A 20,738-nucleotide genomic window follows, 5' to 3' on the forward strand; every position below is an offset into this window, starting at 1 on the left:
GCCGGCCTCCCAACTAACACTCTATATGCATTTCTGGATTCGCCCATACGTGCTACATGCCCTGCCCATCTCAAGCGTCTGGATTTAATGTTCCTAATTATAATAAACACGATTTAGATAATAAAAATAAGAAACAAAAATAAATAAATACAGTGGAACACATTCCATTAAATATTTGCAACGCGTTAGGTCTGGCAACTCACCATAAGATATTTTTCTAATTTACATTTAAAGGAAATTAAAGTTCGGCAGCCCTTGACTTCAGGCGGCAGAGAATTCCAGTGACGAGAAGTAGCAACAGTGAAAGATGAAGAATAAAGAGATGATGTGTGCAGTGGTATTTCTAGCGTGTTATCATATTGTGACCGAGTATTTAAGTTATGATACCGAGAAAGACTGTGGAATCGGACAGATAAGTAAGAGGGAGTAGAGGTGTGCAAAATTTGGTAGAAGAGAGAAAGGGAATGTAATATCTGGTATTATCTGATATTAGATAATAAAAAATTACTGTGTAATCGTAGAAAATAAATAAAATAACTTTCAAGTTGAGATTCTTTCACTTTTTTCCCTTCATACCCCTATCACTTGCAAACTAAGCATTTCCGGACATTACTATATTAAGAAAAAATGTTTAATTTCATGCCCTCTATCACATCAGAAAACTAGGAATAATTATTCTGTTACATCCTATATATGAGATACACTTCACATTTCTACTCCTTCACCCATTCATCCCTGTCTTCAGTTTTCTGTTGTGTATTCATTACGTTTATTCAACAGTAATCTCACGAGAGGTTTTGATTTATCTAGAGAAAATCAAAACTCGAGTGGGATTCAATTTACTATTACAAGATTAGAAGAATGTATATAAAGATTAGAAGTAACAAAGTATTCCAATACAATAAAATATTAATTCCTTACGAAAATACAACTGTCTTCAAATGTATTATTGTACCATCTCAACATTACGCTAGATGGCAGTATTGTTTTATGATTATGTTTTCTTGTTATCTAACTCGTTGGTTACTAGTCAAGAAGGCTTTGTTAATTCAGTTTCATTTTTATTAAAACCACTACAATTGCATTCCACTTCAATTATCCGAATCCCAGTAATCAACGTCACTTGACAGATGATTTTCAATAAATCTTAATATTAAACAATCTCTGATACGTGACTATCCATAATATCATATAGCAGAAGCTATACTATAACCTAACTAATATACACAAGTGTTAGAAAAGTTTTAATTAACGACGATGACATAAAAAATAAACATGAATAATTTTAAAAGGAATAATTATTGAATGTACAATTTTCAAATTTGAATGTGGTTGGTGGTTCAATTGATGTTATATTGGACTGTGCGTAATAGAAGTGGAACTCGTTGATTTAGGCCTACATGGTGTATTCAACTTATTCAGTATTTCCGAATGAATAATTTTAAAAGGAATAATTATTGAATGTAAATTTTTCAAATTTGAATGTGGTTGGTGATTCAATTGATGTTATATTGGACGTGTGCGTAATAGAAGTGGAACTCGTTGATCTAGGCCTACATGGTGTATTCAACTTATTCAGGATTTCCGAATGGTGCTCTTCATTTATTTGTAAATCGGATTTCAGAAGATGCATAGTATGATCAGTGATTTTTATTAATTCTTGTTTTTGAATACCAATGCGAGTCATATTTGAAACTGCTGTGCATCGACTGGAGTGGTTTGTAATTATATATATATATATATATTTTTTTTTTTTTTTTTTTTGGCGTCCAGACCAGCGCAGTTTCAAATGTTGGCAAACAAAGAAACAAATGCTAGGGACGCGATAAAATTGTGCGATAAGCAGCCATGATTGGTTGAAAGACGCCCTTTCGTACCGTTTTATTGGTCAAAAGTAGTGTGACGTAGTAAAAGTTTAATAGTCATTGTAAAATACGCACAAAATATCGTTACTGTTTGGGTTGTTAAAATTTAATATGATTTGTGTATTAAATGAAACGAATAGGGCAAACAAACAAAGCTAATGCGGTGGTTGAGAGTCGATACCGCGAACATCGATAATAACGTTGTTAAAAGTAGGCTATATTAATTAGAACGGTGAATAAACAGATTTCCAGTTCATCGTTGTCTACTTCAAAATACCGCAACATTCAGTTCGCTCTATGCTCCCTCTTCAACCAGTGACGAGAAACAAGGACTTGGTTTTAAGATAATTAGATCATTAACATGGAATAGAACGTTTACTGGACAGGTTTCACGCTTGTAATATGTTAACTTATCTGTCTACAGTTAGTGATACTAGATTTATCTGTCGTCCTCGGTGGTCTAGCGCTTGGATCCGAGGTTTGTGTGTTCAAACCCGGGTGAGGGAAATAAAATCACCCGAAAGAAAGTTAATGTTTGGGGGTCCGTGTCACACATTTTTGTTTCGTAAAAGAAGCCTATTCTTGATAGAGGGCCACAGGCAAAATTTTTCTGCCACTTCTTGCCTACCTTAAATTTTAACGATAAGTAAACTCTATAGTTAATAGCGACATCGTTACCGACGTAGCTCAGGCGGTAACGCGTTTGCCTGTTGATCTGAGTTGCGCTCGGGCGTGGATTCGATTCCCGTTTCGGCTGATTACCTGGTTGAGTTTTTTCCGAGGTTTTCCCCAACCGTAAGGCGAATGTCAGGTAATCTACGACAAAGTACCTTTCAGCACTACACTCATTTCGATGACAACTCACTCATTGCACTGGAACTACGGCACATTTACTGACACTATCCTGCTTTCACTAACATTCCAAAAACATTTTAATGTTAAAATACTTTATGCTCGACCATGCCGAAATGTAGTAATTATACACCTGGTAGCAGTCCTTTAATGCATGTCATTAAAGTACGCCTACTAATTAAAGTACAGGTGTTTTCAGCCAATGACAACTCAGCTTACAGGTGTTCAGCCAATGACAAGTCAGCTTTGTACCGTTATAAAACCGCAAGTATCGATTATTCTCGGATATGCAATCGAAAGAGAATTAGCGAAAAGTCACGGAGGCTGGAAATCCAATACTGTCGCAGGAGGTTATGTTCTGTTACTATAATAATTAGAGTTAATTGTAAATAATATTCAAATAAATTCAATTTGTCACCTTTTTTTCAATGTCGAATTCAATAATCGAGGTTATACCAACTTTAACGGGATTAAATCAAGGTCAATGACATTATTGTTCCTCGGAAAAAATCAATACTTTCGCGTCTGCGCACATGTCACAATTCACGACCTAGAACAAGGTCACTTCCGATCTTGTCAGATACAAATAAAATGTATACATCTGAGTAATTTCAAGTTAGAAATATGGTCGAGCATAAAAAGTCGTATGAAACTCGGCTATAATGGTAATTAAGAAGCTCGTATGAAAATTATGAAACTCGCTTGCTCTCGTTTCATACACATTCATACTCGCATCTTAATTACTATCATTATAGGCTCGTTGCATAATGTACTATTATGCTCGACCATGCCGAAATGTAGTAATTATACACCTGGTAGCAGCCCTTTAATGGACCTCATTAAAGTACATCTATTCATTAAAGTTTAGTTCTTCCACCAATCAGAAAACGCCATTGTAGCAATATGAAAGCGCAAGTATCGATTATTCTCGGATATGCAATCGAAAGACAACTAGCGAAACGTCACGGAGGCTGGAAATCCAATACTGTCGCAGAAGGTTATGTTCTGTTACTATAATAATTAGCGTTAACTGTAAGTAATATTCAAATAAATTCAGTTTGTCATCTCGTTTTTCAATGTCTAAATCAATTTCAAGGTTATATCAAGATTAATGTTTATTTTACTCTCTAGATTATATCAAGGTCAATGACATTTGTTCCTCGGAAAAAATCAATACTTTCGCGTCTGCGCACATCTCACAATTTACGAGATTGCACAAGGTCAGTTCCGCTCCCCAGTCACATAAGAATAACATGAATACTTATGAATAATTTCAAGTTAGAAATATGGTCGGGCATAAAAAGTCGTATGAAACTTGCCTATAATGGTAATTAAGACGCTCGTATGAAAATTATGAAACTCGGTTGCGCTCGTTTCACAAACATACTGGCGTCTTAATTACTACCATTATAGTCTCGTTGCATAATGTACTATTGCAGTACCGCTATAAAACTTCACTGACACAACACACTTCTTCACTGATACACCACTTCAAATAACAAAACATCAATAAATTACACCCTTTAAATCGTTTTAATAATAAGGTACTACCGTCTATTAGTAAAGTCCTTACGCCTATTTTTAAATACATTTTTGGTTATTGGTAAAGCCTTTAGTAAGTCTGCAGGAAATATAGGCTATGCACTTTCGTGCCGGGAATCGAATTCAGATCCGCCCACGCTTGAATCATATTGGAGGATGTGTTTCTGTCTCAGATGCGAAAGATCCTGATTTCTTTGCCCTCTGATCAAGTGGCGGCTGATTGACTGAGGCAAGTGAGGCCGGGCCTCAGTCACTTGGCTTAACTAAAATCAAATTTTGTGTTTTTATATAATGTATTAGTTATTTGAATGAAGCATATATCGCAGTAGAAGCATTTGAAAACTTTGTGATGTATATAGATCTGTTTTGCAGTAAAATTTGCTCCTGAGGCCAGGATCGCTCGTGCCGGGTCTGGTTTGTAATGTATATAGACCTGTTTTGCAGTAAAATTTCTTCCTGAGGCCAGAATCGCTCGTGCCGGGTCTGGCTTCTGAATTTCCTGTATTTTCGCGGGCTTTGAGCTTGCACTTAAAACGTTGTAGCTGAGGTACAATTCTTCTGGCCTGGTCAGGTTTCACTCCTCCCATCTATGGGCCGGCCTTAAGGGTAGTGTGGGGTGGGATTAGCAATGGTGACTTGTCTTCCTAACTAGGCCATAAATAACACAAATTCCAGCTCTTTGGCAGGCAGAGACCCACACTATTCCCTCCCCTTATGTCTTAGTTTATGACTTAAGCGAGGGTGTTGTTCTATTGTACTTCGTTTAGTGAATCTGGGCCAATGTTGTTATGCATTTCGGGAAAATATAAACAGAAACAAATGCCAGAAATAATGCTGGTGTAGTTAATTATTGTAAGAGTGTCCTATTTCGAGAAGAAATAATATTGAAAGAAAGGAAGTTTTAAATAGAGAGAGAGTCTACCGAGATACCTACGACATCGCTGACAATTTTTCTGATAGATAACTTAAAACACGAGTTTCTATTGCATCCTGGTATGGGCAACATAAATGGTTGAGTGGTAATGTGGTGTAAAATAAACTTCTCTGTTGGTCTTGTTTATTGCCGTCAGGGGGGAAAAAAATAAAAAGAAAAGAAAGAAAGGGGATTTTCAACATATAATGTGGGTTGCTTCATCAGACTGAAACAATCACTGATACTCACAGCATAACAGCTTATTTGGTGAGTGAAATTATTATTTTTCATCAGTAGTAGACTAATAATAGCCTAATAGACTAATAATAATAATAATAATAATAATACAGTAATAATGATATTAATAATATAATAACAATAATAATTAATAATCATAAACAAACATTTCCTATCGGAGGCACTTAAACTAGTTGCATCTGGCCTCACCGAGGATTTCGATCACCGGCCGCTACTGCTCCGATCACAACTCTCATTACTGGCATCAGTTTGGCCCATAATCAACTGAGCAGCTAACTACAGTTCTAAACCTCGGGTCGGGTCTGATCCAGGAATCTGCTTTGAGATGCGGCTCACACCGTCCGCACACAAGTTAGCTCTCATCAGCTCCCTGCCTGGCATTCTGCTGTGTTGGACAAATTGACTGAGCCCTCACGTATCTCCAGTTTTTCAGTTCTGCTGGCTCCATCGTTACGTAAGACTGCGAGACAAGTCGCTCGAGCGAGAGGAATTCGTGGGTAACTGGCCACGACAAGTGCTGGATTTCGTTATACAGGGTGATACAGAAACACGCTTACGACTCTAAACGAAGGAATGTGTGAATGTTTCGACTTATTACTTACTTACTTACAAATGGCTTTTAAGGAACCCGGAGGTTCATTGGCACCCTCACATAAGCCCGCCATCGGTCCCTATCCTAAGCAAGATTAATCCATTCTCTATCATCATACCCCACCTCCCTCAAATCCATTTTAATATTATCCTCCCACCTGCGTCTCGGCCTCCCTAAAGGTCTCTTCCCCTCCGGTCTCCCAACTAACACTCTATATCCATTTCTGAATTCGCCTATACGTGCTACATGCCCTGCCCATTTCAAACGTCTGAATTTAATGTTCCTAATTATGTCAGGTGAAGAATACAATGCGTGCAGTTCTGTGTTGTGTAACTTTCTCCATTCTCCTGTAACTTCATCCCGCTTAGCCCCAAATATTTTCCTAAGCACCTTATTCTCAAACACCCTTAACCTATGTTCCTCTCTCAAAGTGAGATTCCAAGTGTCACAACCATAAAGAACAACCGGTAATATAACTGTTTTATAAATTCTAACTTTCAGATTTTTTGACAGCAGACTGGATGACAAAAGCTTCTCAACCGAATAGTAACAGGCATTTCCCATATTTATTCTCCATTTAATTTCCTCCCGAGTGTCATTTATATTTGTTACTGTTGCTCCAAGATATTTGAACTTTCCCACCTCTTCGAAGGATAAATCTCCAATTTTTATATTTCCATTTCGTACAATATTCTGGTCACGAGACATAGTCATATACTTTGTCTTTTCGGGATATTTACTTCCAAACCTATCGCTTTACTTGCTTCAAGTAAAATTTTCTTGATTTCCCTAATTGTTTGTGAATTTTTAAAATTGAACACGGGGTATAAAACTGTGAATAAAAGACGAGTGTTTTCGTATAAGACAGGTAATTTCCTTGGTTCAAAATTAGAATACAAATGGAGCAAAAATTAGTATTTTACCGTACACAACATTTGTGTTAAAACGACTTAAGTACACAATAGCATTGCGAGAGCGACATTAAATAAAGTAATACTATTTACAGGAATACGGAACGTTCAACCAAGGTACAATTTCCCAAGAATATAATTCTGGAGTTTTTCGTAACTTGTGGTCCAGGCGCGCTACTCACAACGATCACAAGGACGCAGCGGCGCTGCTTGCGTAGACCTCCTCCTCCTCTTCCGCCGTAAGGAGGTTTCTTCCGGGTTCCGTCCTTTTAGACAGCTTAGAGATTCATTTCTCTGGAAGGCCCTTGCTTCCCCAGGGTTTTAACTTTGTTTAGTTAAACCGGTGATAAATTGGCCTCGCCAGTGTTGCCATTTAAGTAATAGAATTCGAAATGTAAGTTTGGCTCAAGGACTGAAGTTTTCCTTTCAACACCTTCTTGAGGCCACCAACAACCAATTCTACAAATAAACAAAAAGTTCGCTATATATCAGACATTTAAATCTGGGAGTTGTACGTCATACATCATAGCAGATACCCCTTGTTGCTGACGATTTACAGACTATACTTACTTACTGGCTTTTAAGGAACCCGGAGGTTCATTGCCGCCCTCACATAAGCCCGCCACCGGTCCCTATTCTGAGCAAGATTAATCCAGTCTCTACCATCATATCCCACCTCCCTCAAATCCATTTTAATATTATTTCCCATCTACGTCTCGGCCTCCGTAAAGGTCTTTTTCCCTCTGGCCTCACAACTAACACTCTATATGCATTTCTGGATTCGCCCATACGTGCTACATGCCCTGCCCATCTCAAACGTCTGGATTTAAAGTTTTCCTAATTATGTCAGATGAAGAATGCAATGCGTGCAGTTCTGTGTTGTGTAACTTTCTCCATTCTCCTGTAACTTCATCCCTCTTAGCCCCAAATATTTTCCTAAGCACCTTATTCTCAAACACCCTTAACCTATGTTCGTCTCTCAAAGTGAGAGTCCAAGTTTCACAACCATACAGAACAACTGGTAATATAACTGTTTTATAAATTCTAACTTTCAGATTTTTTGACAGCAGACTAAATGACAAAAGCTTCTCAACCGAATAATAACAGGCATTTCCCATATTTATTCTTTGTTTAATTTCCTCCCGAGTATCATTTATATTTGTTACTGTTGTTCCAAGATATCTTCAAAAGATAAATTTCCAATTTTTATATTTCCATTTCGTACAATATTCTCGTCACGAGACATAATCATATACTTTGTCTTTTCGGGATATTTACAGACTACACTGCCACTAAAAAGTATTGGTACACTCAGTGTTTTCCCTATAAGATCTATATACTGTAAATGAAAAGTTTAAGAAAATAAAATATCTATTCCTTAATATATTGTAAAACTAAAAGTCTTTCACAGAAATCAAAACAACAATACCACAAAATAATTATACATCTTGATTACACAACTTTTAACACTATATCACTTCGGAATATGTATTATACATACTAGGTTCAAAAAGTTCCCGGAATTTGCTAGCATCATAGAAACAACGTACCTTAAACACTATTCTACAGCATTCCCTTCAAAATAGTTGCCTTCCGCAACAACACACTTTTGCCAACGCGTGTAGAGTTCCTGGAAGCAGGCCTGGAAACCATTTTGTGAAACCCGTCTTAGTGCTCTCGTCGCGTTTGCGATAACCTCTTCAGCATTGAATCTCCGTCCTTTCAGATGACTTTTCAGACGGGGAAACAGAAAGTAATCAGGTGGTGAGAGATCAGGAGAGTATGGTGGGTGATCCAAAGCAGTTATGTTGTGCCTGGGAAGAAAATTCTTTACAGTAATTGCGCGATGAGCAGGTGCATTGTCATGCATAAGGAACCAGTTGTTTTCTACCCACTTTTCTGGACGTTTCCTTCTCACTGCGTCCCAGAGGCGACGGAGGGTTCTACGTACAATTCTTTCGTTACAGTACGACCTTCTGGAATGAACTCATGGTGCATGAGACCCTGAGAGTCGAAGAAAACTTCCAAAATAACTTTGCTTTAAGTGTGCTTAAATGCGACAGGCTCATGTCAGTAGATTTACTGGCATGTGAAAGAACTCCTGCGGGACAAAATTCCGGCACATCCGGCGATGCTGATATAACCTCTGCAGTTGCGAGCGTCGTTAAATAAAACATAACATTTAAAATAACTTTGCCTTTGGAAGTGTCCCTAGGAAATTTTTGCTTCCGAGGAGATGTTTTCGATTTCCACTCAGATGACTGTCGTTTAGGGACTGGGTCGTACAAGTAGCACCAGTTTCATTTTGTTTAAGAAATCACCATCTTCATCAGCCATACTGATCATGTCCCCAGCAAAACACAGAACTTGATGTTTGTACTTTGCTCTGTGGACATAATTACAAAATGCGACGAACAAACAAAACACTATGATAAACAATTGCCTACAACTCAAAACCAATAATTGCCATTATCAACAAAATTTAAGGAAATGACATCATGAATGTTACCAACAAAACAAATGTATAATATCCCTTGTTATATATTAATACGAAAAATGGTAGTAAAATTCCGGGAACTTTTTGAACCTAGTAGTATGTATTTCTCGTGTTCTATCGTACCTGTTTAACATATTTCGGTCTGTTATGGGCTTTCTTCAGAACTGGTTGTTGCTAGCCTTGGTGCCTCTTGTTTTGTTTCCTGTGAGGGTGTGTTCGTGTGGTGTAAAGTGGAGTCAAAGAGTGTGTGTGTACTGAAATTGAGTTGTGTGTTGAGAATTTCATTTGGATGTGTTTTCATGTGTCTGTATAATTCATATTGTTCTAGTGTGTTTAGTTTCTGGCTTTTTGGTTGGATGTGTAGAATTTCCATATCTGTGTTGATGTGTCTGTAGGTGTGGTTAGCATTTGTGAGTGTTCTGCATATGTGGAAGTGTTTTGTAATTTTGTTATGGCTGTGATGTGTTCTTTGTAACATGTTTGAAATGATCTGCCTATCTGTCCTATGTAGAAGTTGTTGCAGGTGTTGCATTTGAGTTTGTATACGCCTGTGTGGTTGTATTTGTTTGTTTGTTGAGATGTTTTTGTAGAGTATTATTTGTTCTGTATGAGATGTTGTAATTTAATTTTTTGAATGAGGTTGCAATCTTCCAGACGTCTCGGCATTGAATGACCAAATTTCTCGTCGATTCAGGGGAATTTTCAGATCACACATCCAAGAACCCTTTTAAACTCTTCCTTATTAGATGGGCGGCGCTTGACCCTTTCCCTTCCAAGATATTCCCACAAATACTCAATAGAATTCAATAAGCTGATTGATTTATGCGAGCTCCAAGTCTATGACCACTTGTCTCACTCCGAATTTCGCCGTTCCATTTGAAGGATCTTTAAATCGTTGAAGGGGAAAGTCTAAAATAGACGTAACCTAATGGCTATTACATGAGGGGTGGAATATCGCAAGCATGACTGAACAGCAGCAAGACAAAATCGTCGAAGATGTTAAAAGGGATAACTTCTTTCAGTGCTCAATGGTTATGTTTATTCAGTTGAATTAATCACTAGCCGTTGTGACAGATAAAATACATGAACAAAGAAAATATTATCGTCAATAGTAACGAAGTGCTTTCTTATTACTATACAGTTATTTACACTCTTAACTATTAAAAAATGTTATGTTTTATTTAACGACGCTCGCAACTGCAGAGGTCATATCAGCAGGAGTTCTTTTACATGCCAGTAAATCTACTGACATGAGCCTGTCGCAATTAAGCACACTTAAATTTAAATGCCATCGACCTGGCCCGGGATCGAACCCGCAATCTTGGTCATAGAAGGCCAGCACTATACCATCTCGCCAACCAGGTTAATTATTATTAGACTTCGTGGAATTGCCACGAGAATCGCAAGGTTTACTGCGCACGCGGTATAGACTGTATGGGAAAGGGGCGTGCAAAGGATGGAGTATGCCTCTAATGTAAACACTGAGCAGTATACTGCGGTTACAATAAAACCTGTATCCTGCATTCAAGAAATATAATGAATGATCATTGAAGTAGGAAATGTCTAAACAATTATTTTATAGTGAGATATATTAACTCTTAAAATTTAATGTAAGATACTCACATCATCCTTGAATATGTGCATTGCAGTGAAGAGTTACGTACATTTTGAACGACTGCAAAGTAACCTCCTCCGATGGTCACTTAAACAGTTTTTATTTTATGAAAATGTACGTTCAACCTCACACGATGTAATAGGTGCATATTCCAAGAACGGCAAGTCACTACTTTTTAGTACACCAACTTCAGAAATCTTGTCGTGACCTGATAGTAGCTACATCATTTATAGTAGGAAGTTGTGAATAGGCAGAATTTTTAGCAATAATGTTTCTCAACTTACATTTCATTTTTTCTGAAATTAGTGAATTGTTATTTTGGATGACGGTTTGTGATACTTTATCCACTATATTAAGGGCTTCTGAGTGTTGTAGTTTAGACGATTCTAACAGGATGATCCTTTTGGTGCTTACATAGGTATACATTAGCTGTAGCTGCTCTATCTATTTGGACCGGTCACAACTCTTAACATGAACTGCTTATACTACGAGACCGGGCGGTCGCTCACCTCCTCTATACTACCGTACATCAGCAACCTGATAGCATGCTGCGTGTGGCAATTCAACGAAGTCTAATTATTATTTAGGGCCACTCAACTATTGCTGTTGATCGATCGAAATATTTAATCGATTAACTATTTGATTTAATCGATTAATCGATAGATTAATCGAATTTTTATCGAGTTGAAAAATGTTTTAATATACTGTAATACACAATTATTGTTAAATTTAACTTGTGTTCGGTGATAAGCATAAGTATTAAATTAATGTTGTATACCTGTAAATATTGTATCGATATATTACAAAACAACTATTTTAATTACTTTCTAACATATTTATTATGACGCTTATAATTTATTGTGTCAATTTCTGTGGGAATTTTTGAGACAAACATAAATAACAAAAAGTATGAAGACTCACCTAGTTAATACTGCTTCATCCATGATTTTAAACATGTGAGTGCATTCACATCCTCCGAATTAAGTGCCGCTCTACGTTTAGTAACAATGTTTCCTGCATCACTAAACACGAAAAAAAAAAACTGTTCTTCTGCCAAGCACTTCTCCATGATCGTTCAATTTAAATCCAAACGTTTCACCGAGTTTACCTCACAAATTCTCATATGACATAATGGAGTTTACGCTTTTCACAAACCACAGAAAACGGATTTTTTTTTCTTTATTAAACTGAACACAGAACCTTTACATACAAACTCAGTAGAGAAACTGTAACTGCAAAAGTACAGCGGTCGAAACTGAAGACTGGCCCCTATTGTAATCGAATTACCAGATTTTACAAAGAGAAGAAGGTAGTTACGCTTTCACTTGCACACAGTGTAGACATGATTATTTTATAAGGGATGAGGGAGGACGAATAACAGAAAAGTATGTACGTATTTCATATGCTAGGAAGATGCGCTGACAACAAGGTGGAAGTTTTCTTGGAAAACCATAAAACTTAATAAGAGTTTCGCATTGTGTTTCAACTTTCAATAGAGGTAGACTAGCTCACTGTCCTCATATCTCCATCTCTTTCTGAAGTATTTGTGCAAAGATTTCCCTACGCTATCTGATTTACAGTTAGAAAATAACAGTACTATTGTGCTTTTAAGTAAGCAATTTCCGAGAGAGAAATATTGTCGGAATTTTTAGTATGAGTTTGTATTAACAAAATAATAATTAATGTCAACTACAAACGATGAATTTTAATCGAATCGATTATTGGATTAAATATTTTAATCAGTGGCGTATACTGGTTAAAGGGTTTGGGCTACCGCTGACCCTATTATTACACAAAATATATCTAACAATTACTTTAATTTTAATTACTATGGTAAAACTAATAATACAAAATTATTACATTATGTTATATTATAAACTTTTTCTTTTGTAATTTCCTTGGGGTACCGCCGGTAGCCCCGGTAGCCCGCAAAATACGCCCCTGATTTTAATCGATTAATCTTACAACAAAAATTGATCGATTAATCGATTAAATCCCACAACACTAATATTTACACACCGCTGTCGAAAGAGGCGATTTCAACTCTCGTCATAACAGACCACACTTATTCTACAATAACTGCAATAACGCCAACATTGACGTTATTGCGTCGGGCAACAACCATGTTCGGCCTCCGTCTAGCAATAAGATGTGACTACGAAACTCTCACTCAGCCTTATTAATAAAAACGTCTGCCCGGTCGTCAAGGCCCGATATCGCAAATGCACAGACACGAAGTGCGGCCCTCGTGGCGACGCGGCGCAACAGGTCGGTGCGCCACAAGTGGTTAGCGGCGTCCCGTCCCACACGACAGCCTCAGCCGTACGACGTTCAGATCTGTTGACACGGACTTGAGTTAAATAGGAAGTAATTCAATGCAAGAACTCTTTAGTCCTGTCACAACGTGTCTACAGTGAGTCAAAACAAATTCCAACTGGTCGGTAGTTACTTACTTACTTACTTACTTACAAATGGCTTTTAAGGAACCCAAAGGTTCATTGCCGCCCTCACATAAGCCCGCCATCGGTCCCTATCCTGTGCAAGATTAATCCAGTCTCTATCATCATACCCCATCTCCCTCAAATCCATTTTAATATTATCCTCCCATCTACGTCTCGGCCACCCTAAAGGTCTTTTTCCCTCCGGTCTCCCAACTAACACTCTATATGCATTTCTGGATTCGCCCATACGTGCTACATGCCCTGCCCATCTCAAACGTCTGGATTTTAAGTACCTAATTATGTCAGGTGAAGAATAGTAGTAGTAGTAGTAGTAATAATAACTATAATAATTGTAGTACAGTAGTAGGCTAGTAGTAGTACAAGGACATCATTTTATTTTTACTTGCATTTTTATTGTACCTGCATTTCTGAATGTACTTCATTCCCACCCCTTCACTAATGTCCTTGCTCCCGTCAGACACACAAACTTACGGCCGCTGTTGCATTCGAAGTCTTCAAGCAGTGAAGTAAACACTGCAGTGTATAGTGTGTTTCAGAAATATGGTTGCGTTTTCTATAGAAGAAAGAACCTATATTAATAATATCGCACTAAAAATTATATTCGAGAAACGATAAATTCAATTTCAGAGAATATGCTTCAAAATGTTTTTAATAATATGCGTAAAGAATTGAAGCCTGCATTGTAATGAACGGCAACCATTTTCAGCAACTTGTTTAAAAATTCAGTTTAGCTTATTTTGAATTGAGGTGGCTAGAAGCAAAGGAATGCTAGTGACATTTGTAATAACATGAGTTAAGTGCATCCAGTGTAAGCTAAAGTATCTAAAATTTTAGTGGCAAAGGGATATTTTAATCTCATCACACATTAAAATTTAAATAAAAATTTCACAAATTTTACGAAAGTTTAAATATTTAAACCCCATTCTCTCAAAAGTAACTTACTGTAAGTGCACTTACAGCCCTTTACTTATGACCCCCCTCAAATTAAATGCACTCTCTATATTGATGTTAACATCAGTAATTAATATGCTAAATAAAGTAGATATTACATAATGAACATAGCCGCCTGAAAAGTCGAGTTTTTGAAAAAAAATGTTACTACTCTACTGTATTTTGATAAATTCCATAAAAGTGATGATCAAACTGAAAATCGTAATATCGTATTACCCTACAACATAAATGGACACACTACTTTTCTCTCCTCCTATACTTAGTAAAATGATTTGTTTACAAATTGCACTAGTAACATCAAACTCCTGTAATGGAAGGGGGCAACAGTGTTTCCGAGTATAGCCAGGTTAATGTTAAAAATGTTGGTAAAATAAAGTGATGTCCCTGTAGTAGTAGTAGTAGTAGTAGTAGTAGTAGTAGTAGTAGTAGTAGTAGTAGTAGTAGTAGTAGTAGTAGTAGTAGTAGTAGTAGTAGTAGTAGTAGTAGTAATAGTAGTAGTAGTAGTAGATCTTATTTAACGATTATTTCAACTGCAGAGGTTATTTAGTGTCGAAATTAAACGTGAGTCAGTAATGACCAACAAATTTTGTTAGTAGCCCTGCAGGATCTTCTACGTGCCATAAATCCAAACAAGGAATCCACAGCTTTACTTTCCTCCCGGAAGAGGCCATGATAAATATTTTATTGTCCTTAAAATTCATCGTCCTAGGCCGAGGCTCAACCCTCCAATATTCGATCTAACAGCCAGTAAATTATTAGTGTCTGTCAGGCGTATGGGTCCATCTAGGCCTATATAAAAATCAAGATTAAAGTCCCAACATTCTACATTATGTACCAAGTATCTCTGCTGAATGTTACAAAATATGAAAGTTAATAGAAACGGGCTCTCTCAACAGATTTAAAAGACTGGAAAGAAAAAATACTCTAAGGGTGAAACCTAACCATTTTCTCCCTATTACTGTATACGCTAGTGGATTATGATGATTTTCTAGTTTGAAGATTGAATTTTATTTTGCCAACTTCGTTTCGAATTTCGATACTGAGAAATACTACAACTGGTAGTGATTTTCTAACTGTTATGTTGGCAGCAGTGACAGTTTTCGGTTATGCAAATTCTGAAAATTGAAATTGTTCTAGATTTCTGAGTCGATTACTTGAAGCTAATGAAATCTGAATTAATATCAGTATTAATATTAATACATTTAATAGTTCCCTTAAAACCCATCACTTTAGTCTTTTTAGTAGTCTTAAGGGAACAACGCCATTAAGAACAAAAATAATTATTAATAATGAAATCATAGAGCAAGTGAACTGTTTTAATTACCTAGGCTGCATGATATCATATGAACAAATTAACGACATAGATAGGAAGCTCTCTAAATTCCAGCAGTTAATTGGCACGATAAAAAGAACACTAAAGAAGAAAGTTAGGACTGACACAATTTTAAAATTTTACAAAACAATGGCGATTCCAACATTAACCTATGGATCCGAAACATGGTGTATGACAACTCAACAAATGAAGAGAATAGAAGCAGCTGAAATGAGACTGCTAAGGCCAATAGCAGGATATAGCTTATTGGACCACAAGCGAAATGAAGACATACGACAGGAACTAAATATGCCAAATATTACAGAAACTATCACAGAATATAGGAATAAATGGCATGAACATATATGTAGGATGGAACCAACTCGCATTCCATACCGACTACACCATTATAAACCCCAAGGGAGAAGACGAATCGGACGCCCTAGAAAACGCTGGAAAGACCAATTTTAATATTGCTATGGAGACGAAACGGGCCAATGGGCCCAAATCGTATTGTTGATGATGATGATGACATTTAATAGTTATTTCAAAGTGGCATTCGGTTTTCGGAGTTTGTACTAATCATTTCACGTGATGAAGCAAAATACATTTTAGGTTAGATCTCGTGAATCGTGAACTTTTTAGTCAAAGCAATGAATTTCATGTTGACAGACAAAATACATTTTATTATTAGATCATATTAATCTACTAAATTACCAACATAATGTCCAAGAGGTATAGGAGGAAAATATAGACCTACTCTTTCACAAATTATTGAACCTTTTAGAAAACACATCGCAACAAAAAAGATGAGATGTAGTAAATAAGCAAGAGATTGTCATTGTCAACATTATATTATTATTCGCTATACTGGAGAATTAGCACGGTCGCTTTGAACCGTGCCGTTACGTTAACCACCAAATTTAAGTAAATACACAATGTCACCAACATAAGAACATGACGTTGGTGTGTGGCGTAGTTGGCGGGAGGAATTTTTTCTTTCTCTGTCTACCTCCTTCGTTCTGAACATTATTGAGAGATAGCACCACTGTTAGCGACAATGTGTATTTGCGTAAATATTGCGAGTAAATTATGACGAGTGCCTTAGATGAGAGGCTCGGGACAGAAACAGTTTTGCTGTAGCGCATGCGCGGACCTCTCATGCAGTGGGAGCGTGATCCTTACTTGAATTTATTTTTGCGTGTACATGCAGATTAAATGATTGAGATCCCTTCTTGCTCCGGTTACAGGCCTTGCATTTACGAAGGTTATGTTATATTAGGTTAGCTTAGGTTAGGTTAGGTTAGGTTAGATTAGCTTTGGTTAGGTTAGGTTAGGTTAGGTTAGTTTTGGTTAGGTTAGCTTAGCTTTGGTTAGGTTAGGTTAGGTTAGCTTTGATTAGGTTAGGTTAGCTTTGGTTAGGTTAGCTTGATTTCATTCGTCCATGTAGTAGTTAAAATTATATAATATGACAGTTTTTGATTCGTAATATTGTTAATAAATAATAGGCCTATAATGTAAGCGGTGAATAATTTCATGGTCCCTAAATTTTTTTTCGTAAAAGGCTAGGAATTTTTCTATAGGCCAGAAATAAAACAGCAACGCTGTCATAATTACGTACTTTACGCTTTGGCGAACATTAACCGGAAATTTACTTTCCGTCATTTTAATGGTATTCTGTGAAACACACCTTTTTTCCTGTTAATTTCCTTGTGATAACCTAGTTTATTATCTTATTACATCTTCATGTTCTCTTAATGCATTCAAAAAACCGCCGTTGTACTACATAAAACCTTGAACTTGACTAATGGAGTGAATTATTTAAGAATATAGTCGCGAATTTGACTAACACCAGTTCGATTATATGTTGTTTGATGCGGCTCGGTACGGCCCGGTGACTAGTGGCCAGCGAGTAGAGTCGACTATCGATGTTGGTCTGCCGTGCGTATTATCCAGTTTTTCCTTATTATTATTATTATTATTATTATTATTATTATTATTATTATTATTATTATTATAAAAATAGGTCATTTTAATCCAACTGATAATAAGGAGCGCTAAAATACAAGATTACCAAATAGGCCTAAACATAGACTTATTAAATCAGCATCGTTCAATGAGTAAATTTACATTAATAATAATAATTACTAATTAATGCATAAATAATTACGTTACCTCTATGGTGACATGGTAGGATTTCAGGCTAACCGATGTTTGTCTTAACACATTTGCAGTTATTACGCTTTTGTAACTTCCTGCGAACTATTTTTCTTATAAACTTAATACATGATCACTTTCTGAAACTAAATGACCTATACCGTCATATTAAAACACTTCGAAATCCCACTGTTATTATTATATACGACTTGGCAATACGCGGTGAGGCAACAGCTGATATTTGCGCAATGATCAGTGTTGCCAACTCATCGCAAAAAAGTATGCTAGATGAGTAAAAGAATATGCCTTTTTTGTATTAAAAAATAGCTACATTGAACAATTGGATCGAATTCAGTATACACCTCTGAAAATGTGAGCACACGTAAAAAATTGCAGATGCAAAAATAAGTTAGATTAGTGTTAACATAAGCTAGAATTTGCAAAATTTCTACCCTAAAACTATTAAATTAGATCAAGAGGATACGAAAAGCATTATTGCTTATAAACTTAAATAAACAACATTCATTGTAAAAGTCCACACCTGTGGAGTAACGGTTAGAGTGTCTAGCCGCGGAACCAGGTGGCCCGGGTTCGAATCCCGGTCGGGACAAGTTACCTGGTTGAGGTTTTTTCCGGGGTTTTCCGTCAACCCAATATGAGCAAATGCTGGGTTACTGGATCCCGGACTCATTTCACCGGTATTATCACCTTCATCTCATTCAGACGCTAAACAACCTGAGCTGTTGATAAAGCGTCGTAAAAGAACCTAATAAAATAAAAATAAATTCATTTATGATATGACATTTTAAATTTAATGGTTTCATATGAGCTTTGTTTCCTTGGACATTTTAAAAATATATATTCAATAGGAAAAAAAGGCTAGATTCTGGCCTAGATCATATATGTAACAGATATGTCGGGGTTATAGGCTTTGAGGTTAACAACTTTTGTCAGGTTTACTACGCTGCCATCTAGTTGTTACATAAGGAGTCACGTTAGCGACTATGCTGCCATCTCGTGTTCGCTTACGGCGGACGGTTGGCGATCCTGGCGGTTGTTCTCTTCAAAGTGCTGCCGATTTTAACGTAGCGAGGAGTTATCTGTTACATATATGATCTAGAATTCTGGTCAGGCAATTTATATAAAATGAGTTGTACTTCAGGATATAAGCATTTTTTGAATTAAGAAGTTCGGGAGTAAAACATGGTAAGTGACGTTTTTCGTGTTTTGAAGTTATTAGGCAGGTAAAAATTCATACTTGCAACAGTTTGTATAAGTTATCAGGAAAGTAAAATCTATATACTTCTGTCATCTGTTGAGATGTTGGAAAACTAACTACTGAACTACATGCAGAATGTAAGATACCATATTATACGCTACACTATCTCTTGCCAAAATGCCAATTACCACGTTTTACGGCTGTCATTCCAATTAAGCTAGATTTAGCCATAAAATGGCAACGTTGGCAACACTGAGGTGATACGTATGAACTTACAATTTTCACTATTCACAGCGTTGCGGTGAATTTCTCCTTTTATCGCATCATTGCGCTTATTATTCCTTTCCCAACTATAAGATAAAAACGACATTAATACATCGTCAGGATTACTGACCTTCCCAGTAGTTGAGTCCAAATTGTTAGATACCTTTAAACCGTTTAAAGGTTACTAAATCTATTGTTCAATTCTTGGTTAATTCGTTACGCTTTCCGTACAGTATGACCTTTGTTTATATAACCATTTAGAGAACACACACGTCCATCTGCCCGGCTAGCTCAGTCGGTAGAGCATGAGACTCTTAATCTCAGGGTCGTGGGTTCGAGCCTCACGTTGGGCGACTTTTTTTTTCTTTATATGCCCGAGTTTTAAATCCTATATTGAACAAGAAATACAGAAACGACATAAGAATATTGGAAACAATTCCACGCCTTCCCCAGTGGCGCAATTGGTTAGCGCACGGTACTTATATGACAGTGCTCGTATCTGAACCGAGAGATGCCGGGGTTGTGAGTTCGAGCCTCACCTGGGGAAAATGTTTTGAAACTAAATATCGTTCCTACTACCTCTTTCTTAACCTACAATTAATTTTGTTAATCTTTCCGGCAACCTATTTCCATCCCACAATTCCATTTCGATTCTTGGTAATTTCCTAGAAGGGGAGCAAAATCCAACATGGCTGATGAAAACTACAAAAAACGTGCTGCCAACTTACATGTCCCTTATCCGTTGTTCTTTTCGAGTACTAAGAAAACTTACTAGGCACTTGGTCAGTAATTGAGACTCGTTCAGATATGGTTTCTTGTAAATTGTTCTCTTATTCTATCACAAAATATTTCAATATCTGGTAATTTCATCATTATACAATTTTTTTTTATTGCAGGTTTAATTTGTAATTCAGTAAATACGAAAAAAAAAAAATTCATTGTTCTTAACTTCTATGATAAATTGTCTATAGCTTTTCAATCTCTCTTTTTTACTTAATTATGTTTATCATTATTTTTAAGTTAATATTTGTATACCGGTATGTATTTTTTTGTATGTGATTTGATCCTGGTTGAGTGGAAGAGAAGACCTGATGGCCTTAACTCTGCCAGGGAAAATAAAACTATTATTATTATTATTATTATTATTATTATTATTATTATTATTATTATTATTATTATTATTAGCTTTCATTAATCAGGTAATCTTTTCGTACTTTGATTTTTATTGTAATTGTAATTTTGTAAATGTAATATTAATTGTAATTTTATTCTTCATATTACAGTTGTAATCGCCTGGTAGAGGGGCAGAGAAGGCCTGAGGGCCTTAT

At 36.5% G+C, this 20,738-nt stretch overlaps 1 protein-coding gene and 2 non-coding genes across 5 annotated transcripts in view; all 3 read left to right on the forward strand.

The window, feature by feature from the left end:
- LOC138702841 (fibrillin-2-like) overlaps positions 1 to 20,738 on the forward strand; it is an 868,508-nt gene that overhangs the window by 660,209 nt on the left and 187,561 nt on the right. The gene's annotated exons all lie outside the window — the stretch shown is intronic.
- TRNAK-CUU (transfer RNA lysine (anticodon CUU)) lies at positions 19,691 to 19,763 on the forward strand. The gene has a single exon. It is a non-coding gene; the product is annotated as a tRNA-Lys (tRNA).
- On the forward strand, positions 19,857 to 19,957 carry TRNAI-UAU (transfer RNA isoleucine (anticodon UAU)). The gene is made up of 2 exons: positions 19,857 to 19,894; positions 19,922 to 19,957. It is a non-coding gene; the product is annotated as a tRNA-Ile (tRNA).

This window comes from Periplaneta americana, chromosome 7 (genome assembly GCF_040183065.1).
Source record: "Periplaneta americana isolate PAMFEO1 chromosome 7, P.americana_PAMFEO1_priV1, whole genome shotgun sequence".
Classification (NCBI taxonomy): domain Eukaryota; kingdom Metazoa; phylum Arthropoda; class Insecta; order Blattodea; family Blattidae; genus Periplaneta; species Periplaneta americana.